Source organism: Sus scrofa, chromosome 9 (assembly GCF_000003025.6).
Source record: "Sus scrofa isolate TJ Tabasco breed Duroc chromosome 9, Sscrofa11.1, whole genome shotgun sequence".
Classification (NCBI taxonomy): Eukaryota; Metazoa; Chordata; class Mammalia; order Artiodactyla; family Suidae; genus Sus; species Sus scrofa.
In genome coordinates, this window is record NC_010451.4 from 16,439,421 (window position 1) to 16,454,067 (window position 14,647).

Sequence of the window (14,647 nt, forward strand, 5' to 3'; positions counted from 1 at the left end):
TAATGGCAAGGATTGGGTCTCTCTTGTGAACATGACATGTGATACTTAGAGGCATTCAATGAATACTTCTTGAATAAATGAACGAATGAATACATCTAGATTGTCCCTGGAAAGGGAGAATCAAGCATATAATTTATGGAAAACTATTTTTTAAAGTGCATTGGTGCATCACAACTATAAAGTTTTATGCAAATTATTATAAACCATTCTTTGCAAATATTAGCTCTCATCACACACATATGTATATATACTTGTATATATAATACAGCTAATATCTGCATATATATAAATATATATTAAATTATTGTAAAAAGACGAACATGTTAACATAGAAACTGTCCTTGATTTTAAATCTAAACTGAGATTTAATTACAGGGCCGAGAAAGAGAGTGAGCCTTGCTTTATTTTGTTGAAATTTCTTTTAGTAATTTCATAGACGCTCCCATTATGAATTAAAATAAAAACACCAGCTACCACTTCAAAGCTCTTGATATAAACAACTGACTTCAAAAAGCCAACCGTGTGTAAGCTTTGCTATAAACCTGCTCCTTAATTACATTCCACTTTGTATTCAAAACCATACTTGTGTCACTTTATTTCACTTTCACCCTTTCAAGAGCATTATTCTTCAGTTTATTTTTAGTCCTTCCATGACTGATAACATTTTTTGATCAATGAAAAGGTTGATGTTGTTTCTGAAAGCAATGGTATGTAATAAAGCTGTTCTGCTCCAACAATTAAAAACATTTTATTATGTAATAAAATAGGCTCCTTTTCTCCAGCACTTGCCACACAACATTGATTTAGACACTAATTTGCACATGATATATTATTGCTAGACCTGTATGGGCATTTATTAGAAACACGTATACATACACACAAACTTATTAGATTATATAGTATATTTAGATAACATAAATATCCAATATCAGTAGATTTTTATTTTATTTCAATATAAGGAGAATTTTCCCTTTTGCAGGGGTAAGCCTGCAAGTGCAAGTCCAACATCCGAAAAATCTCTTAAGGTATTTCATAACATAAAAGTATTTTGGAAAAAAGATACATATAAATCAAAATTAAACAGGACAATTTGGACAGCCTCAAATCTATAGTACTTCATGTTTAAAAGTTTTGTTAGTTGAGATGTAAGTACGAAGTATTATTTATAAGGCTTCATGCACAACCCAAAGCACAGAACCAGTAGCTAAAAGACCTGGGTTTAATCTCAGTTCTGCCAAAACATACCCATTGTTTTACCCTGGGAAAGTCTTCTCTCAGGAAGTTTCCTCCTCTTTTCATTGAGGATTTTGCAGGGACTCAGAAGCTTCTTTTGGCAAAGAGATTCTCTGACTCCTGAGTCAGCTGAATTGTACTTTTTTGTATAGGTCTTCCGGTGGCCATATGCATTAGTGATCAGAGGCGAAAGCGAGTCCTTCTGACTTGTGGTTATCAGACTGAATTTTTTTTTGTTCTCTTATGTGAAATCTGTAAGTTGAAAAAAAATTTTTTTTTTGGTCTTTTTTTTTTTTTTTTTAGGGCCACACCTGCAGCATATGGAGGTTCCCAGGCTAGGGGTCGAATCAGAGCTGTTGCTGCCGGCCTATGCCAGAGCCACAGCAACACTAGATCCAAGCTGCATCTGTGACCTACACCACAGCTCAAGGCAATGCTGGATCCTTAACCCACTGAGCGAAGCCAGAGATTGAACCTGCAACCTAATGGTTCCTAGTTGGATTTGCTTCCACCGCGCCAAGACGGGAGCTCCTATAAGTTGAAATTTAAATGCCTTCTCACGATGTGCCAAGTGTTAGTGACCTGAAGGATATCTAATTCTGCAAACCCCCATTGATAGGGATGGAGTAGGCACAGGTAGTTGTAGAAGTCCCCTTAAAGGACCATATTTAAAGAGAGAAACTCAGGGGACATTGGGAGATCACTGTAAGTTAATAAATTGCTCAAGAAAACCATTAGCATAAGGCAGGCTTGCTTCATTAGTGGAGCCTTGAGAATTGCCTCAGGTTGCTGGGTTGGGGGTGGGATGAGGCATGCATTCGTATTCAGACCAAGGGCAAGAGTTTGAGGACCATGCTTCTGCAGATTTGAATACACACCTTACCAGATACTAAGGAGGAGCTACTACTCCCAGAAAGGAAGAGGTGGGCTTTTCCCAACCCCCATTCCCCTTGGATGATAAAACTGTAGCCCACTAGATCCTCAGGGGCAGAGCTTCTATGCCTGCCCGCTTGCACCTCTCACAAGTGTCCTATCTTAATAAATCCATTTCTTGCCTATCACTTTGTCTCTCGCTGAATTCCTTTTGTGCGGACACATGAAGAACTTGAACCTCAGTGAGTCAAGACATGGGGTGAGTGATTCTAATTTAAAACCATGGGTTCAAGTCCCAATCTGGGTTTAGGCTGGGTTCGAGTCCTGGCACATGGGTTCAAGTCCCAATCTGTGTTCTGGCTAGGTTCAGGCTGTTAGTGCTGTCATTTTCAACTTTCATGACCTACTTCATCTTTGTAGTCCAGTGTTGCTTTTGCTCTGTGGTCCAGCTCACCAGATCTGCCAAATTAGTTCCTGCTACTGGGCCTCTAAACTTGTTAACTCTGACTTGAGTGTCTTTCCCCCCATTTTCAGTCTGCTAAGACTTACTCCTTACCCAAGAGTTTATTTAATCAGGTAAATACTTATTTGACTATTTATGGTAATAGGGTGACATGTAATATAGGGAAGTTGAAAAAAAATGAGGAGTACTATTTAAAATGCAGATACATAGGGCCATCTTGACTTCTCCCAATAAACTCTTAGAACAGAGCCTGGGAAACTGTAGTTACCTTTGTCTTGATTGATGCTTATACAACTATTCAATTGATGACCTGTAAAAAACATGGGCTACAAGGAACTGTGTGTTCACTTTGCTGCCCTTGGGAGTTGGGGGCAGTGGGGAGGGTGAATAGTGCTATCGCTCCAAAAGAGATAAATTTCCTCTCAGTGTCTAGGTTCATTTCCACATTTGTTTCTTCACTCACTTCTACAAACTCAGATGAAATATGCCAGACTCCATGCTAAATGTTGAAGACATTGGAAAAGAACAAGGTCCACTCAGTCTCTGCTCTTAATAGGGTCAGTCCCACTGGAGGAAAGACCCATCACAGATTAGTTATATAATGATTCATTTAATTAAAGTTATAATTAATACTGGGAACGACTCCCTAATAGTCTCTGAGACTATTATCCTGACTTAGCATCCTATGGGTTGGGGATAGTTTCTTTGGAAATTACCACACTGCTGCACAGAGATGAAACAGCCCATAGGGATATGCATATATAAATACATTTAAGGCACAGTAAAGACAAATAAGTTGACAGAGGAGTCAGAGATGCCTATGACACTGATATTTGCACAGCCGCTCCAGCTGATGGTTGGCATCTATGCAGTGTATCTTTTACCATCCTAACACCTTCGACTATTTGATACTTGAATCCAAAGTGTGTCTCCTGTAAGCAGCACATAATTGAATTTTTTAAATCCAGCCTGACAGTCTCTGTCATTTTATTGGATTGTTTAAGCTATCCACATTAAATATTTTCACTAGTATATTGGGATTTACATCTGCTACTGTGGTTTTCACTTTCTATATGTCTCACAACTATTTCATACCTCTATTCTTCCTTTACCACCTTCTTTTGCACTGAACAAGTATTCTCTTGAATATGACTTCAATTTCTTTAATAAATTTTGCCTAATTTTTAACTTATTTTCTAAGCAGTTATTCTGGGCCTTAGAATATACATCACGAACATCAGAATCTACTTCAAATTCACACTAACTTAACTCCAGTGATAAGCAGAAATATTACTCCTGTAAAGATGTGATCTCTTACCTTTTTCTGTGTTATTCGTTTATATATTAAGCCTATGTATATTAAAAATCCCCCAAAATATGTGTCATAATTATTTCTTTATATAATTACATATTATAAAGAGGCTAAGAGAACAAAGAAGGGCTTAATAATATTTACAGAGTTCTTTTGAAGTAAATATTAATCTTCTTGTGACCATTTGTGGGTTCTCTTTATATACCCTCGTGGATTTGAGTTACCATCTGGTGTTACTTCCTTGTTCCAACATAGCTTGATTCTTTTTAATCCCCTTTATGCTATTATTGCCAAGTTTATATGTTAAAGTCCAAACAACATAATTTTATGGGTATTGTTTTATGTGATTGCTTTAGCTATTTTTTATTTTTAAGAATTAATTCATTATTTTATTAATTTTTTGGCTGTGCCCAAGACAGCCAGAATTTTCCAGGCTAGGGATTGAATTTGAGCCACAGCAGTGACAACAGCAAATCCTTAGCCACTAGGCCACCAGGGAATTCCTGTGATTTCATTGCTTTTGCCTGAATTCAGCCAGAGACTAATAGCTCTGAAGTTCCCTGTCTGGTTGCTCCTGACAGGCTGCAGCTTTGGGCATGTGCGTGGCCTTTGGGCATGTGCGTGGCCTTCCAGACCACCAGCAATGAGTGCAATTTTTTTTGAGCCTGGCTTCCTTGATGTCATCCATCAGTCAGAGTGGCTTATTATCCATCCTTCATTTAGTCAAAGATGTGCTTAGATCCCTCAAGATAGAAAGACTTCTGACCTTTGCTCATGAATTTGTTTGTGGCATGGAGGATGTTTTCAACTCTTTCTGCTCTGATTACCCCAGCTTTCCAGATCCCCAGGCATGAATGTGAACCCAGGAGAGCCTTTCTCAAATATCTCTTTCCCTGCCTTAGGCATGAACTTCTCCACCTCCTGTTCCAAGTAAAGCCTATGCCCTCAGGCAGAACCGTGGCATTACTAGTTAAGTCCTGTCTCTTACCTCAATTAGGACCTCAGCCCGCTGTATTAAGGCTGGAGGCTGAGACAGTAGCCTGCTTCCACTAGAGGGACACTTCTACTCTATGAGTAGACATTGGAGTGAATGGTACCCTCTGGTCTTCCTGGCTTGCACCTCTTGGCATGAAACCTTAACCCAAAATGGAACCAAGAGAAGGAAAATTCTAGGACTGTGGTAGTCATTTTTTTTTTTTTTTTTTTTTTTAGGTTTCATTGAGATATAGTTGATTTATGATGTTGTGATACTTTCTGCTGTATGACAAAGTGATTCAGTTACAAGTGGACACACATTCATTCTTTTTCAGATTCTTTCCCCATGTAAATACCACAGAATATTGGGTAGAGTTCTCTGTGCTATACAGCATGCCCCCATTGACCAGTCATTCCGTATAAGGACTGCTATATTCTTGGTGTGTTGTACCCTAAGACTGAGAGCTGATGGGGGAAGGGAATTCTAGTTGTCTCAGCCATTCTCACCTATACCAGAGCATCTGTGACCTAGAGATGGGGAAAGTGAAGATGAGATGCAGGTGACCTGCAACTCCCAGTATAAAAACCATGCCCCTAGACTGAGAGCTGAAGGGAGACGGTGCCCCCATTGTCTCGGCACACTCATTTGTAGTAAAGCTTCCATAATACAGAACTGAGGAGTGGTTTGAGAAGGGGAGCAGGCCATGGTTCAAAGGCCATAGACTCACTATTCCTCCCAAGATTTAGTAGATTTTCTTATATTAATGGTTCTCCATTTGATGTACATTCTTCAGGTCGATTTCCAAAGACTTAAATTTTTAAAAGTAATTTTCATCAGTGAAATGGTTGCCTTTGAGGGTCTAACAAGATCCTCACACAGCTATTCTGGAAGTCCCTTTCACCAAGAAATTAGAATGCATACGCCGTGAGATCCTATTGTATAGCCCTGGGAACTATATCTAGTCACTTATTTTGGAGTGTGATAATGTGAGAAAAAAGAATATATACATGTATGTGTGACTGGGTCACCTTGCTGTACAGTAGAAAATTGACAGAACAGTACAAACCAGCTATAATGGAAAAAATAAAAATCATTATTAAAAAAAGAAAAAGATAATCAAAACAGAAAGAAAAGGGAAAAATTAAACAAGAACATGAGGCAACCGTGGGGTCTTAAAAGTCATGGGAAGACAGAATTTGAGAAGGATGTGCCAAATAGTGTTTAAAAACTTCCAAAAAAATCAAGTCAGCTGAGTACTGAGCACATGCATTGAGGTTAATAGCAAGAAAGATGGTGATTTTGATGTGCAGTGGTAGGTAGGAAAGCCACATTCAAGCGGGTGAGGCGTGTGAGGTGGGCGAGGAAGCTGAAGGCGTGATGAAGTCTGTAAAGTGTAGTAGCCATATGAAGCCGTGACTATGGGGGGCTTTAGGGTATTGAAACGATTTGTTTGTAAGAGTTGGGAGAGATGCTGATGTATTTAAATATACGCGGGCAGGATCTTGCAGAGAGGTGGGTAAAGTCAATGGCATGTTAAAGAATAGAAGATTAAGGTTTCTGAGAAAGTGGGAAGGAATGACAGTGGAGTCCAGGGGAGGGAAGCAGCACAATAAAATAGGAAGACCCTTCTGTTATAACAGGAGGGAAGGCGCAAAGAACCTAAGGGCAAATAAGACCTCAGGTGGCACAAGGCTGATGGAGTTCATTGACTCTCCATTGTGGAAGGGATCTCAACTAGGCCTTTAAGCTAACGTGTATATTCAGACAGCTATGGTATTACCATTTCCTTTTCTGAAGCTAATGCTCATGGCTTGTCCAAAGACCAGACACTAAATAGAGTGGCGAAGCGTGTAACATGGTCAGGGAAAGGCATACGGGGTGAAGCAGCTGCTCTGACTTTAGTGCTTTTGAACATTTTCCCCAGTCAGCACATACTGGGCTCAGAAGTAGAAACACTCAATGAAACAGTATGAGAACTAGACAATGGGAAGTTGAGGGTAGGGAAGAAAGTAAAACATATTTCATCTGAAAGTATATGAGTCCCCCTGAGATTAAAAACTCATATATATAGGTATTAAAATGTCCTGACTAGCTAATCTAGGACACTTATGCCTTCTGACTAGAAAAACTGAGTTGCTGACTTAAGATACACAATCACCTAGAGGCAAAACCCAAGTCTCCTGACTCCTAGTCTCTGACTGCTCCACTATGGCTATGTTTACTATTCTATTTTGCAAAGAAAAGTTACCAGAATCTGATAATATAGTGACACCTGCAATTACTTAAGAGCTCAGAATTTGGTATATATTGTTAGCCTACAAAGGGCCATAAAGTTGAAATACATAATTATCAATAGCAAAAAGTTCAGATAATTTCATATAAAAATACAGATTTGGAGGACTTTTGAGAAATTAAAAATATCTGGCAAGACCAGTTAACTTTAATTGCCATAAATTGAGTAACAATTTCTTCCTCTATAAAGTAGCAAAGTCTCCCTACCAATTCCCCCATAATTAACATTGTTGCAGTATTTTTACATTGGGCTGATTTCACCCATTAAGGCTACATGCCTAGTGCCAATAAACATTTGAGTTTGTGTTGGCATATTTAAAAGCATATGTTATAGAAGCAGCTAGGATCAAAACAAAAGAAAACAAAAACACAAAAAAGTGAAAAGTATATTCAAAAGCACAATCTTATGGCTGTTGTTCCAGTTTCCCTAAAATGACTCTCCCTATCCACTCTTCTTCTACAATCTCCCCCTCTTCCCTCTGGATAAATTCCATTAATTTTCTCATCATCTCTGGAATTACTTTGTGCAGGAAAATGTCTCTAAATACCCACCCCACAAAGTATTCAGGTTTGAAAAGGTGCCCTTCTTGTGCTCCCATAGCACCCTATGTTCCCTAGAAGATGGTAACTTTCTTACTATATAACTTCTTCATCACTATCTATGTATGCATCCATGCCCTTGCTAGGCCAGAGACCATAATTCACCTCAGTGTCCATCAAACCATGGCTGGCAAATGTTAGGCTCTAGGTAAAGGTGCATTGAACTAAACTGCACTGAACTCAGAATTCAAATCTCTGGACTAGAGAAAGAAAACTGATCTGAGAGGATGTCAGACTATGTTAGCTCTAATTTGCACTCTGTAGCTAACCCTCTAAGTGACTTTGGGAAAAATCACATTTTCTCCCTGGGTCGGTTCCTCATATGGAAAATGAATACATTTGTTAGACTTCAATTCTCTTAAGGGTCATGACATGTGATTCATCAGTGATGCTCAGGAGGCAATTAAGACAATAAATTTACAGGTATTTCTCTAAGACCATTTTAGCTGTGGAACCATGTCATTGATTCCAACAGAAACAGCACTTTACTGAAGGGACTGTGACTTTCTCTGAGTGGTTAAAATGCTGGAGAAGAGGCAAAGGGGATTTCTCATTTGCACCTCTTTCAATGTACATTGAATCCTTTAGGATGGCTAATTCTAAGCAAAGCTAGACTAACCACAAAGCAGCCCACCTGCAAATTAGCCCATTGGTGACCTCTAGAGGACTTTCTATTATTTACAGCAATATGAGAAATGAAAACATTTAAAATCTCTACATTAATTCTAGTGGAAGATTTCTAATTAACTTTTCCATTTAGGGAAAGTGAAATTGGAAGTCTATACTTACATAAACTCCAGGTCTAGTAAAAAATTAGTTTGTTGTTTGTTTTGTAAGTTAGTTTTTTAATCAGCCCTGGCTAGGTTTAAAACAAGTTCAGATGTACAATTTGCATCATTAGTACAATAAAAACTTTAAATGGTGAAGGCATTCTTTCTTGAGGGGTCTTCTAATGTCACTCATCTATCACCTCCAACCTTACACCTTCCAGGGTTGTCCATGTACCATCACAGTTTTGTAAATGTCCATGCATGTCATTCCCTCTAGATTTTCAACATTTGAATGAATAGTAGGCATTACCTCCACTTCTCCAGGTCCTAGTAGAGTGCTTGTCTTAGAGAAGATTTTTAAAGTGACAACAATCACTCTTTACAAGAGTTACAGATGTCTGTCATGAGGAGAGCACTGAGGCTCTGCATGGCAAGCAGCTCTACACGGGAAGCAGCTCTGCATGGGAAGTAGCTCTGCACCAGAAGCGCTTTGCAAGGTGCTATCCAAGTGCCATTGCAAGTTTCCATCTATCCAGCCTGGTGCGCTCTGGGAAAGAGGGGCTTCTCATCCAGGGCATTTGCAACGGCTGCAGAAGCATCTTCTTGCATCATGTGGAACTGAAAAGAGTTTCTGTGATAACAGCAATCTCTTTAGGGATCTAAATTTTTCCCTAGCTGTAGTGAGAGTTTTGGTTGGGAAGACAGGATGCCAGTGGTACTAAATGAAAAACAGAGAGTGGGAAACCATAAAGTTAATTAGAAAGGATATGTTTTCTCTTTGGGCACTAGAAGTTCTGTAAAAGATGGGTTGGTCCTTACTATCATAAGTCTTTGTGAAGAATGTCTACTTGAGATTTTGATAGAGCATTGTGTTTATAGCTTTGAAACTTGAATAGTTCCTCATTAAATACAGAATAGGGCATTAAGAATTCTCTAATTGACAGATCTATAAATAGAATTGCTTAGAAAAGGAAAACAAGAACCAGATTAAGATCAAATGTAGAGGAATGAGGGAACCAAATTTTATTGATATGCACTCTCTTGGCCTAGATCTTAAATGAACTCAAGATTGCAAAAACTTTCGGAACATCTCACCTTGAAGTTTCCACACACATTCCAAACTAGTCATGTCAGCTTTTGCTGTTGAATGTCCTACCCAAATGACCGACACTACTCAGTCACCCAAATCAGAAATATTGAAGAAATCTTTGTTCCCTCTTTACATGTGTCATTAAAAATTCTCTCACCCCTTCTCATTCTCTCCCATATTTTGCTTTAGTTCAGGTCCTCAGCACTTCTCTTCTGGATTATTGATACAGTCTGCTAATTGTTTTTCTTATTTTCAAAATGTAACTTCCCTCCCCTTTTGATCCGCCTACTAAATTACTGCCAGAGTGACTGTCTGAGAACCCAAATATGATCATTTTTGTTTCCTGCTTAATAGCTTTCAAAGTATCATAATAGCTTAGAGGACTACTCATAAATTGATTAGTTTTGCCCATAAGACTTTTGTAATTTGAACCTTTTCTCATCTCTCACCTGCCCCAACAATTATCCTTTGCTTCTAATCTTCCAAAAATCTATTGGGTTCCCCTTTGCTGTTTTATGGCTCTTTGCCTTCAAGCATGTTCTATCCTCTGCTTGGCTTGTCCTCTCTCTCTTCTATTCCTTGAAATTTCCATTTTTCCTTTAACGCATAGCATGGATCACCTCCTTGTCAACGTCATCTTTGACTTCTCCCAACCAAGGACCATTCTACACATCTCACTTCTGTACTCCTTTAGCATGTCCTAAAAACCTCCAACATCACATATCACATTGCCTTGTAACAAGTTAACTGTTGGCCACTCATTCTTTCTCAGAAGAGGTTGACTTTTACCCAGACACTTAATGGATGGCTCCCTGATGCCCTCAGGATAAAATTTTTAAAGAAATCTTAGCATGGCATACAAGTTCTCCTAACTTCTAGTATCATTCCCTAATAAACTTCCCCACTTCACATCCTATTCCCCAAGTCCAGAGAACCATTTGCATTTCCCCCGGTAGCATGCCTCTTAACATACTCTCTTATCTCTGCCAGGGACATGATTTTCTGGTCTTGGCCAGTTATTTATTTTTTTAAGCTTATGTTCAATGGCCTGCCAAGATCCTTTATCTCCCCTGTATTCCAAACCAAATTCCCTCTCTCAACCATGGTTCTCATCCCACTGAATAGACATCATTAGTCTTCCTGTCTTGCCCAGTAAGCTTGGAGGCACTTTTGAGAGGGATGGGCTGCTCTGAGCTCAGTCTTCCCAGCACCAATTCCCAGCACTATTGGCCAGAGAGCTCAGTGGTTAAAGCTCTAATGTGTAGGCTTTGGAGTTCAACAAGCGTCCAAGTTCTTCCCTGGCACTTTCTAATCATATGATCTTCACAGATAATTGGGACAAAAATAAATGTGTATAATACTTTTTCAAGAATGAATAATATATGGTACACCAAGGCATGATTCCCAAACCAGTGGCCGAGTGAGCCCTGACTCAATAATGTATGACAGGCATTCAGTTACATCAGTGAATGAATGAAAGATTCAGTGAGTAGCAGGAGCAGTGATTGGAGAGCTGTGTCTCTAAGTCCAGAAAAGAAGGGGGGTGGGGTGGGTGGAGATACTCCAGGTGAGAAAAGCACATGGAGGTATGAAGGCATGTGATACAGAAATGGAGATATGGCTGGAGAAGATGAATGCACCATGGAGTAAGCAATGTTCATTGTGAATGCATGGTAGTGACGATAGCCTCACCTTACTCTCCAGTGCACGCTGGGCGCTGGACCACACTAGGAGTCTGGATAACCCCCCAAACTTGTTGATCCTGAGAATGCAAATGCTCCTTAACAATCCCACCAGATTTTTTTGTTTCTGATCGCTGTACAATGGCTTCTCCTCAGTCTTCCTTCTTCTTTTACACTTCACAGCAGTCCCTGGAGGGCAATGTAATAGATTAGCTGGGTTCCCATGGTTACGATTACCTCTCACCCACTCCCCTGACTGCAATGGCACTTTACATACTCCCCCCTTACATACTCCCCATGGGATAAAGAGGCAAAAAGGTAGTTAAGTGGAAAGATGTTGTTTTGCTGAGGTGGTGTCTAAGAAAGAGCTGCTCCTGGCCATAAATATCTTATGTTTGTTATCTTGAATGCCATTTTTGTACTTTCCTTTCTCAAAAGAAAAAGAAAAAAATTCAGTGGGCTCTGAAGTTTCTTATTCAGCTACTGGGTATCTCTAGGGCCAATCAGGAGTATATTTTTCTCTTCCTCCTCTTCCAACAACTTTTTTTTCCTGTCCTTCATGTAGTTTCATCCTTTATAAATTAATAGGATTTGCTTTGCTATCGATTGCCTGCTGTGTTTAGAGTTCTGAGACCTGTCTCTCCTGTTTTTCTCTGTTATATCAGCAGTACAGAAGTTAGAAATGGAATACAATATCATAACCCCCCACACACATTCTTGCATACACACACATACACACACACAAATACACATGCTCTCAAACCTGTACATCTATTGTTAGTTTGAAATATTGATCTTAGAAAAACGCTGGAAATGGACTGAAATAAAGCATTAGAGCATCCAGCCCACGCAAACAGGACATGAAGGAGCTATGAAAAATGGATTGTCTTTTTCCCATTTCTTATATACTAGACCATGTGGAGGAAGACAAAGAACTTGTGTCATGACCTCATCTGCCTCTACTGCTTGGGAGATGCCAAGTCAGCTCCTTTTTCAGAGTGCTTTGAACCAGTTGAAGAAAAGAAAGGTATTTTTCCAAGAATAAAAACATCAAGTTTCCATGTTTCCAGAGAAACACACTATTCATTATCCCTGGTACTGTAGACTCCAACCTATATGAATTTAAGGATCTAGTATTTTTTATCATATACATACTTTGTGTATATTTGTGTATCTCTCCACCCAGACTAAACTGAGAATTCTTTGCAAATAATTTGATTTTCTCATTATTTTCTTTCATTTATCAAAAAATTGCATTGCATGTACAATGAGCCAGGCACTACCCCAATGGCTTTCCAAATACTATAACTTATTTAATCTCATTACAGCTCTATGATTCAGAGATTCTTATTATCTCTGTTTTTCAGATTAGGGACTTGAGATTCATAGAGATTAAGTAATTTTCCCAGGGTCACGAGCTAATAAAAGAAGATGGGAATGGAAACTAGGTGGTGAAGCTTCATGGCCTCTGCTTTGAAGAATTCTGCTCTGCTGCCTTTAATGATAGTCAGTTACACCCTAAGGCTAGCACAACACCTGCACATAGTAGGTGTTCAATACGTAATCATGAAGTGAATAACATATTTGTCCTGATTTTTAATTCCTTGCTGATTCAAATGTTTGTATGTTTATTGTGTGTCTTTCAGAAAATAGGAATCTCATCTGACTTACCACTATATCTCAGCTTCTGATTTTGTGCCTAGAAAAATACTTAACAACTATTTGTTCAACACATGGATGAAGTGATGAGTCAGTGATCATTACAACAAAAAGTACAAACTTCCACAGCAGGAAACTAAGTCGCTGCACCCTTTTATATTGGTTTTCTATTGCTGCTATAACACATTACCGAAAATGTAGTGGCTTAAGAAAAAAAAAAAAAAAGAGTTCTGAATGTTAGAAGTATGACATGGATCTCACTGGACTCAAATCAAAAAGCTGGCAGGGCTAAGGAGCTTTCTGGAGGCCCAAGAAAACCAATTTCCATTACCTTTCCAGCTTCTAGAGGCCTCCTATTTGCTTGGATCTGGCCCACTTCCATCATCACACCTGGCCACACTGCACCTTTCTATACCAACTTCCACAGTCACATCTGTCTTGGACTAATTCTCTTCTTCTGCCTCCTTTTTCCCCTCTTTTTTTTTTTTTTTTTTTAGGTTACAATATCATTTTTATTTTTTTTATATAATGATTTTTATTTTTTTCCATTATAGGTGGTTTACAGTGTTCTGTCAATCTTCTACTGAACAGCATGGTGACCCAGTTACACATACATGTACACATTCTTTTTTCTCACATCATCATGCTCCATCATAAGTGACTAGACATAGTTCCCAGGGCTATGCAGCAGGATCTCATTGCTAATCCATTCCAAAGTCAATAGTCTGCATCTATTAACCCCAAGCTCCCCCTGTGCTTACTCTGGGCCCTTTGATAATACAGGATAGTCCATTTTAAGATCAGCTAATTAGCAACCTTAATTCCATCTGCAACCTTAGTTCCTTTTTTGTCATTCAAATTAACAGTTTTTATAGGTTAAATGGATGAGGACATGGACGTCTTTGAATGGTCATTATTCTGCCTTTCCTATCTTTCATCATTTACAAATTTCCGTGATCCAAAATGTGTATCCCTTTACTTCATCTTTAAATAAATCTGTTCTCAGGAGTTTCCATCATGGTGCAGTAGAAACAAATCCGACTAGTATTTATGAGGATGACAGTTTGATCCCTGGCCTCACTCAGTGGGTTAAGGATCCACAGTAGCCATGAGCTGAAGTGTAGGTTGCAGACATGTGTGGGATCCTTCATTACTGTGGCTGTGGCATAGGCCAGCAGCCACAGCTCTGATTCGACCCCTAGCCGGGGAACTTACATATGCCACTGGTGTGGCCCTAAAAAAAGAAAAAAAAAATCTGTTCTCTTCATTATTTTTAACTTCAGTATGATACTGAATTCTAGAATGAGGTATTATTATCCCCAATTATATGTATCATAAAATACATACAAATGTAGGGATAACATGACTTTCCCTATGTTCATATGTATTTTATCTCCCACAACAAAATAGGGCTTTTTCAGGAAGACCCAGACAACGCCATACCTCAGAGAATTTAACACAGTGAAAACTTGGAACATAGACTTATCAATATTTATCTGCAGAAGAACATCATACAGTTTAGTTCTTTTACTTGCAATTTCTGAAAGATAAAGCTGAGAATGTACTAAGCACTAAGGAGATAAAAATAGTTGAAGGCAGAGGGACAAGAATGCAAAGACAGGGTAAGAGGGACCTGTGTGCTAGGACATGAGTGCTGTGTGTGACAGATAAATTGTGTTGGGACATCAACAGAAAAA

General features: G+C 38.9%; 1 long non-coding RNA gene across 1 annotated transcript in view; it reads right to left on the reverse strand.

Annotated features, from left to right (window-relative positions):
- The window catches only part of LOC106504828, a 325,567-nt gene continuing 311,648 nt past the window's right edge, over nt 729-14,647 (reverse strand). The window contains exons 5-6 of the long non-coding RNA XR_001298660.2: nt 11,302-11,480; nt 729-1,485 (exon numbers count right to left, since the gene is read on the reverse strand). This is a non-coding gene — a long non-coding RNA (uncharacterized LOC106504828). The remainder of the gene's footprint in view (nt 1,486-11,301; nt 11,481-14,647) is intronic.